Below are 10,395 nucleotides of genomic sequence, written 5' to 3' on the forward strand. Positions count from 1 at the left end.
AATGAAGGCATCACAATTCCAGACTTCAAGTTACATTACAAAGCTGTAGTAATCAAAACAGTATTACCTCACAAGTCAGAATGGCTAAAATTAACAATACAGGATACAACAGATGCTGGTGAATATGCAGATAAAGGGGAGCCCTCTTACACTGTTAGTGGGAATGCAAACTGGCATAGTTACTCTGGAAACAGTATGGAGGTTCCTCAAAAGCTTAAAAATAGAACTATCCTACAATTCAGCTATTGCACTACTAGATATTTACACAAAGGATACAAAAATACTAAGTCAAAGGGATACATGCAACTTGATGTTTATAGCAGCATTATCAATAATAGCCAAATTACGGAAAGAGCCGAAATGTCCATTGGCTAATAAATGAATTTGTGAACACACACACATATATATGACATATATACATACATATATATGTGTGTATATATATACATATATACACACATATATATGTATGTATATATACATATATACACACATATATGACATATATACATATATATGTATGTATGTATATGTATGTATGTATATATGTATGTATATACATATGTATATATATGTATGTATATATATATGTATGTATATATATGTATGTGTATATATGTATGTATATATATACGTATGTATATATACACCTACAATGAGATATTAGCCATGAAAAAGAATGAAATCTTGCATTTGCAATTATGTGGATAGAGCTAGAGAGACTTATGCTAAAATAAGTACATCAGAGAAAGAGAAATACCATTTGATTTCACTCATATATGGGGTTTAATTAACAAAACCATTTGATTTCACTTATATATGGGATTTAAGTAACAAAACAAATGAACATGTGTAGAAAAAAAAGAGAGGCAGACCAAGAAACAGACTCTGAACTATAGAAAACAAATTGATGGTTACTGGAGGGGAGATGGGTGGGGGGATTGGTTAAATAGGAGATGGAAATTAAGGAGGGCACTTGTGATGAGCACCGGGTGTTGTGTGTAAGTGAAGAATCACTAAATACAACACCTGAAAATAATATTACACTGCATGTTAACTAACTGGAATTTAAATAAAAACTTTAAAAAGAAAAGAGTATGATACTGGCACAAAACTAGAACATAGGTCAATAGAACAGAATAGAAAACCCAGAAATAAACCCACAACTGTATCATCAATTAATTTTTGGCAAAGCAGGAAAGAATATTCAATGGGAAAAAGACAGTCTCTTCAATAATGGTACTGGGTAACCTAGACACCAACATGCAAAAGAAAGAAACTGGAGCACTTTCCTTCACCATACACAAAAATAAATTTAAAATAGATTAAAAACCTAAATGTGAAACCTGAAACCATAAAAATCCCAGAAGAGAACACAAAGAGTGACCTCTTTGATGTCAAATGTAGCAACTTTTTTCTAGATATGTCTCCTGAGGCAAGGGAAACAAAAGCAAAAATAAACTATTGGGGTTACATCAATATACAAAGCTTCTGAACAATGAGAGAAACAATCAACAAAAGTAAAAATCAATCTACAGAATGGGAGATGATTCTGCAAATGAAGTATCTGATAAAAGATTAATATCCTAAACATACAAAGAACTTATACAACAACACCAAAAGAACAAATAATCCAATTAAAAATGAGCAGAAGACATGAACAGATGTTTCTTCAAAGATGGCCAACTGAGACATGAAAACATGTTCATCAGCACTTGCATTAGGGAAATGCAGATCAAAACCACAATGAGATATCACCTCACATCTGCCAGAATGGCTAAAATCAATAACACAAGAAACAACAGCTATTGGAGAGGATGTGTAGAAAAAGGAAAACTTGTGCATTGTTGGTGGAAACGCAAACTGGTGCAGCCACAATGGAAAACTGTGGAGTTTCTTCAAAAGATTAAAAATAGAACTATCTTATCATCCAGGAACTATACTACTGGTTTTTTACCCAAAGGATACAAAAACACTAATTAAAAGGAATGTGTGAAGCCCTATGTTTACAGAAGCATTATTTACAATAGCCAAATTATGGAAGCAGTGCAAGTGTCACTGATAGATGAATGGACACACAAGATGTGGATACATACATACGATGGAGTATTATTCATCCATAAAAGAGAATCAGATCTTGCCACATGTAATGACATGGGTGGAGATAGAGTATTATGCTAAGCAAAATAAGTCAGCAAAGACAAATACCATATGATTTTGCCTATATGTGGAATTTAAGAAACAAAACAAATGAGCAAAGGGAAAAGAGAGAGAAGAGGGAGAGGCAAACCAAGAAGCAGACTCCTTATTATAGAGAACAAACTGAAGGTCACCAGACAGGAGGTGGGTGAGGGGATGGGTTAAATAGGTGAGGGGATTAAGGAGGGCACTTGTGATGAGAGCACTGGGTGATCTGTACAAGTGCTGAATCACTATATTGTACACCTGAAACTAATATAACGCTGTATGTTATGTATGTTAACTAAATGAAACTAAGATCTTAAGAAAACAAACAAAAACAAAACAAAACAGAACAAAAACGTCCCATGTATTACTGATCCAGTGAAGAAACCTTTAATGCATTAACCAAGCAAGGGAAACTGAGCTTTCATTGCTGCCTTTGCTTCACAGGGGATTTGATCTTGCTATAACAATTTCTGCTCCAGAGAGATTACTCCGTGGTTCCTGGTTATTTTTAACAAAATCAAATTAGCGCAGTCTGAGCTACATGTTGTTGCCCTCTTTTGCAAGAGAAGCTTGGAAAATGAACATCTAGTAGTTTCAGCTTCATTAGTGGGAAGCTAGATGTGCTTCCCTCTGAGAGTCACAATAGAGTCAATTCTCTAAACAAAAAAAAGGAGTCCAGATGCTACACACACACACACATACACACAACATCATAAATATTCAGGACAAAACATCCCAATTTATTGGACTTGTGATATACAAATTGCCCTAACCCCTAAAAATGCCATACATAATGAATCTATCCACTATACAATCAATAACGAAAGCAGCTCATTCTCACAAGAGAGCAAATAAAAAATCACCGGATCCCGCATCCGCTGTATCAAAATATTTGATAATAACCATTCCTTCTTCTGTTTTTTCATGTTCCGTTTTTAAAATTCTTTTATCTATGGCTTAAATTGTAAGGTTATTAACTAATAACATATCATGTGAAATTGTGGGGGGGGGAAGAGTGTATCATTTATTTTAAATAAAAAAGAAATTAAGGAAATACAGAAAGTGGGGTGCCTGGGTGGCTCGGTCAGTTAAGTGTCCAACTTTGGCTCAGGTCATGATCTCACAGGTCATGAGTTCCAGCCCTGCATCAGGCTCTGTGCTGATGACTCAGATCCTGGAGCTTCCTTCAGATTCTGTGTCTCTCTCACTCTCTGCTTCTCCCCTGTTCATATTGTGTGTCTCTCTCTCAAAAAGAAATAATTGTTACAAAAAAAAAAAAAGAAAATACAGAAAGAAATTTGTACCAATGTTGTATGTGGTGAATATGGCTTTCCTCATCCAAAACCAGTTCATGTTTCCTTTTACAGTCTGCTGGCATTTAACTGGTCATGTTTCTTTACTTGATGACATGACTCAGTCATTCCTGAGGGTTCTGATTACTTGGAAGTCCTTCCTGTATAAGATTTCATTAGCTTTTATTACCTTTTAATGGTGGACAATGACAGTACTGGAGGTAGTCCAGAGAACCACTTTTACTCAATCCACATTTATCCCATCTCCTTTTACCGGTGAAGGTGAACACCCTAGCCAATGCAAAACACATTTTGGTCACAGTGAATACCCCAAATATTCAGAGGGCACTCTCAGCCTCCAGTCTAATATAAACTTTGCTTTGTTCTTAATGGAGGCAGTAGTAATTATATATAGAAATCTAAAAGTTGAGAATTCAGAGTCAATAAGATAGTAAAGAATAATTTGTTCATGCGTGATTAAGCATAGTATTGGGAAACATCAATTGTTTCAAACTCTCTGAATCCAAAATACAAACATTTAAATATTGAAAAAAGTACCCTAGTTTTGCTTGCTTGGTCAGAGCATTAATAAGAATCTGTGATTTTAGGGATATTTTATCAAGTTAGAGTATGGCAAATTTTTGAACACTAAACTCAATATTATAATCAGAAAACATTTAACATTTACAAATTGTTGAAAAGATCAACTTGAGGAATATTTCTCTATGGTCAAATTGGGATCAAAGCACACTATTACTTTACATCAGTGTGTATTTGTGCCTGTGTGTGCAAAACCCATAGAATGTCTTAGAACTTTTGATTCTTATGGTAAATTTATATATCCAAACATATTTGATGATACTTATCGGAACAGCAAATTTATAACATCATGGCATAGACTTCTTCCTTATCTTTCAAGGATCTCATTGTTAAAATTTATTTTCAATTTCAGTAACAAGCATCTGCCAAGTTGCCATTACTCAATTTCTTCTTTTCTCCAATAGTTTCTGCAATGCCCTTTTATCATATACTTGTCCCCAACCTGCTTAGCACTGCCGAGACTTCCACTATACATCCCACAGCTTATAATTGGTTGTACTATGTAGATTCTAAGGTTCCACTGTCACCTGGACACTCAAATCTGCTTTGAGATCTTTCTAATCAACACTCTATCCACTGTTAATATCATTAATTCACTTTTTCAGTTTCACAAATCTCTTTAGTACTTAGAAAACAAGCTCAAATCCTACTTCTGGGACAAACCATCATACATGAATAGCTTTCCTTCTCTCTCGCTAATGAATACATGCAAAATATCAAATGCTTCTTAAAATATACTCTATTCCTGGCCCTGACTGGCTAGATATAGCTTATTGATACATGTGTAGAACTTGGAATTAGAAGCAAGTGAAAAGCAAAATAATTTTTCTGATTTTGGCACAAGTGAAATAAAGAACAGCAGAATCTCACTTGTAACTAAGAAACAGCAACCACAGCCATTAATAACATGGGTCAATGGGGCTCTCAGACCCTATCAAATTAAAGTAGCTGGACGAGGGAAGAAGCTTGAGGATGAAGACTAATCGAGAAAGATGGGCCACGGAGAAAAATAAAGGAACGGAGTATAAATGTTACCCTTCTAATCATCATTCATTAAATCATAAGAAAGGAGATTTGAATATTAACAGATGATTTTTATGCACACTAGCACTTGAGAACCAGTGATCTGAAAGAATATATAATTAGCAAGCCCTTTAGACTGTCTCCTTCAAATAGTAATTATCTCAGTCATGCTTTTGTCATATACTGGAAAGCAACCAATTTATTGTCAAATTATGAGATGAGTGCCTTATGTGCATATTTCATGTAAATGATTCAAGATAAATTTTAATGATTCAGAGCCTGGATGCTAATATTAACATTCTGTTGTTGAAAACTTTGAGATCCTGAAAAAATTTTTTTCTAGCGTAGATGAACAGTATTTCCATATTATGTTAAATTTATGGATGATATATTTTGACACTCACTTTAAAGGTGTTGCATGGCACTAGGTGTCTTATTAGACATGCAAAAATATCTGGTTTAATTGAATCGTAAAACAATTATAGGTAGAAACAACAAGTGGGCAATAGCATACATAATTTTATATAGGCATTATGCAAAAGATGATGACATAATTGCTTTTAATGATAAAGTATCCTTCAGGTATAAGACATTAAAATGTGTTCCTTGGGAAATATTATTTAAATCAAACAAAAATAACATGTTTTTGTGTTTTTTTCTTTCATTTTCTTTGAGATTTTCTTATTTGAAAAGATAAGAATTACACTTCTTTTCTTATTTGAAAAGATAAGAATTACACTTGTTTATATGAATGACTGGTTTTCATTAATGATTTACATAAATTTGTTGACTTATGGGAACATTACTTCCTATAACTCTTGCATTCTTCTTGAAATACATTTTAGAAGGATTTTTTTACAATCCCAATGTGATTTTCCAAAATGACTAAATTAGAATTTGAATAAAATAAGTGCATAATCTATATAAAGCAAAACATATCAGTATCCTGATAAGTAAGAATAAGAACTTTAGGAGTTAATCTTCAATTTTGAAATACTAACAGGAGAAATGTCCACTTCTTGCTGAAGAGCTAAATACATCTTAGCTATCTTTGGACTATTGACAATTCTTCTATGTTTGAGGGGGAATAAAATTTCAACTATAGAACCACTAAAGGCATATTTCACAGATGAGTGTCTGCCCTGGACAATTAAGTTCCTGCAACACAGAGTCTGGAGAGAGCAGCTTCACTGCTCAATGTCTGCTTCAAAGAACAAATGCTGTGATAAAAATTTTGAGAAGCAAAAGAGCTGCTCTGAGAGAAAGTTATTTGATTCCATAGAAGGTTTTCACTTTTTAAAGGGAATAAGGAATAGCCAATTTTTTCCACTAATGCTTAGAGTTGAGAGAAAGAGAGATCGTAAAATAAAATTTAATTTATATGCTAGCTGAGAATTGTCTAAATTGATTCCAACATGTTCTAGAAAGTTTGTATATTGCAGAAAAGGTTCCTGGCCATAAGAGTTGAATTAAAGAAGCATGTCTTTAATGTGGGGAAGAAATAATCATTATCCAACATTTTATTTCTTGGCATAGATCTTGAGGAACAATGATTAAAGCCTCCTCAAACAGGAATTTAATATACAGTAAAACTTGGTTTGTGAGCATAATCCATTCTGGAAACATGCTTGTGATCCAAAGCACTTGTATATCAAAGCGAATTTCAAGAACCATTGGGTCAGCTATGATCAGGTTATGTTCAGTGTCACATACCACTCATATTGCAAAGCATCGCTTGCTTGTCCAGTTAAAATTTATTAGAAATACTTGCTCGTCTTGCAGAACACCCTCAGAACAACTTACTCACAATACAAGGTTTTACTGTAATTTTAAACTTTTATAGCACTGTGGAAAAAATAATATATTATGGTAAGTGCTTGAATAAATCTGAGATCGCATAAAGCTTGTAAAAAAAAAGGAGATATGCTAAAAGTTAACTGCTTATGTTTGTCTGTGTAACGGCTAATACTATTTTTCAAATTTTCATTAAAACATAAACTAATTCAATGTTTTAATAATGACCATATAATGGATTTGGACTTATTAATTCCATCATATGATTTTTCTAATTCAGATTGTTGGTATGCATTTCTGGTAATACAGTCTGCAGATATTCAAAATATTGCTATAGTGCCTTGATTTCCTAAATTTTTATTCTATTTTTTCCTGTTATCTTTTATGTTTCTTATTATTTATATCTGTATTGCGAAGCATCTCATTCTCTAGATTTATATTTTTCTTTATTTCAGTATACAGTTTACTTTCTCCAGTCTTTATTTTTTTTATTTTAAAGTTTATTTATTTATATTTTCAATATATGAAATTTACTCTCAAATTGGTTTCCATACAACACCCAGTGCTCATCCCAAAATGTGCCCTCCTCAATACCCATCACCCACCTTACCCCCTTCCCACCCCCCCATCAACCTTAAGTTTGTTCTCAGTTTTCAAGAGTCTCTTATGCTTTAGCTCTATCCCACTTTAACCTCTTATTTTTTTTCCTTCCCCTCCCCCATGGGTTTCTGGTAAGTTTCTCAGGATCCACATAAGAGTGAAACATATGGTATCTGTCTTTCTCTGTATGACTTATTTCACTTAGCATCACACTCTCCAGTTCCATCCACGTTGCTACAAAGGGCTATATTTCATTCTTTCTCATTGCCACGTAGTACTCCATTGTGTATATAAACCACAATTTCTTTATCCATTCATCAGTTGATGGACATATGGGCTCTTTCCATAATTTGGCTATTGTTGAGAGTGCTGCTATAAACATTGGGGTATAAGTGCCCCTATGCATCAGCACTCCTGTATCCCTTGGGTAAATTCCTAGCAGTGCTATTGCTGGGTCATAGGGTAGGTCTATTTTTAATTTTTTGAGGAACCTCCACACTGTTTTCCAGACTGGCTGCACCAATTTGCATTCCCACCAACAGTGCAAGAGGGTTCCCGTTTCTCCACATCCTCTCCAGCGTCTATAGTCTCCTGATTTGTTCATTTTGGCCACACTGACTGGTGTGAGGGGATATCTGAGTGTGGTTTTGATTTGTATTTCCCTGATGAGGAGCGACGTTGAGCATCTTTTCATATGCCTGTTGGCCATCCAGATGTCTGTCTTCCTTAGAGAAGTTTCTATTCATGTTTCCTGCCCATTTCTTCACTGAATTATTTGTTTTTCAGGTGTGGAGTTTGGTGAGCTCTTGATAGATTTTGGATACTAGCCCTTTGTCCAATATGTCATTTGTAAATATCTTTTCTCATTCCATTGGTTGCCTTTTAGTTTTGTTGGTTTCTTCCTTTGCTGTGCAGAAGCTTTTTATCTTGTTGATGTCCCAATAGTTCATTTTTGCTTTTAATTCCCTTGCCTTTGGGGATGTGTCAAGTAAGAAATTGCTACGACTGAGGTCAGAGAGGTCTTTTCCTGCTTTCTCCTCTGGGGTTTTGGTGGTTTCCTGTCTCACATTCAGGTCCTTTATCCATTTTGAGTTTATTTTTGTGAATGGTGTGAGAAAGTGGTCTAGTTTCATCCTTCTGCATGTTGCTGTCCAGTTCTCCCAGCACCATTTGTTAAAGAGGCTGTCTTTTTTCCATTGGATGTTCTTTCCTGCTTTGTCAAAGATGAGTTGGCCATACGTTTGTGGGTCTAGTTCTGGGGTTTCTATTCTATTCCATTGGTCTATGTGTCTGTTTTTGTGCCAATACCATGCTGTCTTGATGATGACAGCTTTGTAGTAGAGGCTAAAGTCTGGGATGGTGATGCCTCCTGCTTTGGTCTTCTTCTTCAAAATTACTTTGGCTATTCGGGGTCTTTTGTGGTTCCATATGAATTTTAGGATTGCTTCTTCTAGCTTTGAGAAGAATGCTGGTGCAATTTTGATTGGGATTGCATTGAATGTGTAGATAGCTTTGGGTAGTATTGACATTTTGACAATATTTATTCTTCCAGTCGATGAGCACGGAATGTTTTTCCATTTCTTTATATCTTCTTCAATTTCCTTCATAAGCTTTCTATAGTTTTCAGCATACAGATCTTTTACATCTGTGGTTTATTCTTAGGTGTTTTATGCTTCTTGGTGCAATTGTGAATGGGATCAGTTTCTTTATTTGTCTTTCTGTTGCTTCATTATTAGTGTATAAGAATGCAACTGATTTCTGTACATTGATTTTGTATCCTGCGACTTTGCTGAATTCATGTATCAGTTCTAGCAGACTTTTGGTGGGGTCTGTTGGATTTTCCATGTATAATATCATGTCATCTGCAAAAAGTGAAAGCTTAACTTCATCTTTGCCAATTTTGATGCCTTTGATTTCCTTTTGTTTTCTGATTGCTGATGCTAGAACTTCCAACACTATGTTAAACCACAGCAGTGAGAGTGGACATCCCTGTCGTGTTCCTGATCTCAGGAATAAGCTCTCAGATTTTCCCCATTGAAGATGATGTTAGCTATGGGCTTTTCATAAATGGCTCTTATGATGTTTATGTATGTTCCTTCTATCCCGACTTTCTCGAGGGTTTTTATTAAGAAAGGGTGCTGGATTTTGTCAAATGCTTTTTCTGCATCGATTGACAGGATCATATGGTTCTTATCTTTCTTTTATTAATGTGATGTATCACGTTGATTGATTTGTGAATGTTGAACCAGCCCTGCATCCCAGGAATGAATCCCACTTGATCATGGTGAATAATTCTTTTTATATGCTGTTGAATTTAGTTTGCTAGTACCTTGTTGAGAAATTTTGCATCCATATTCATCAGCGATATTGGCCTGTGTTCTCTTTTTTTCTGGGTCTCTGTGTGGTTTAGGAATCAAAGTAATACTGGCTTCATAGAATGAGTCTGAAAGTTTTCCTTCCCTTTCTATTTTTTTCAATAGCTTGAGAAGGGTAAGTATAATCTCTGCTTTAAACATCTGGTAGAACTCCCCTGGGAAGCCATCTGGTCCTGGACTCATATTTGTTGGGAGATTTTTGATAACGGATTCAATGTGTTCGCTGGTTATAGGTCTGTTCAAGCTTTCTAATGCCGCCTGATGGAGTTTTGGAAGTGTGTGGGTGTTTGGGAATTTGTGCATTTCTTTCAGGTTGTCCAGTTTGTTGGCATATAATTTTTCATAGTATTCCCTGATAATTGTTTCTATCTCTGAGGGATTGGTTGTAATAATTCCATTTTCATTCATGATTTGATCTATTTGGGTCATCTCCCTTTTCTTTTTGAGAAGCCTGGCTAGAGGTTTATCAATTTTGTTTATTTTTTCAAAAAACCAACTCTTGGTTTCATTGATCTCCTCTACAG

This window comes from Felis catus, chromosome B1, assembly GCF_018350175.1.
Source record: "Felis catus isolate Fca126 chromosome B1, F.catus_Fca126_mat1.0, whole genome shotgun sequence".
NCBI lineage: Eukaryota > Metazoa > Chordata > Mammalia > Carnivora > Felidae > Felis > Felis catus.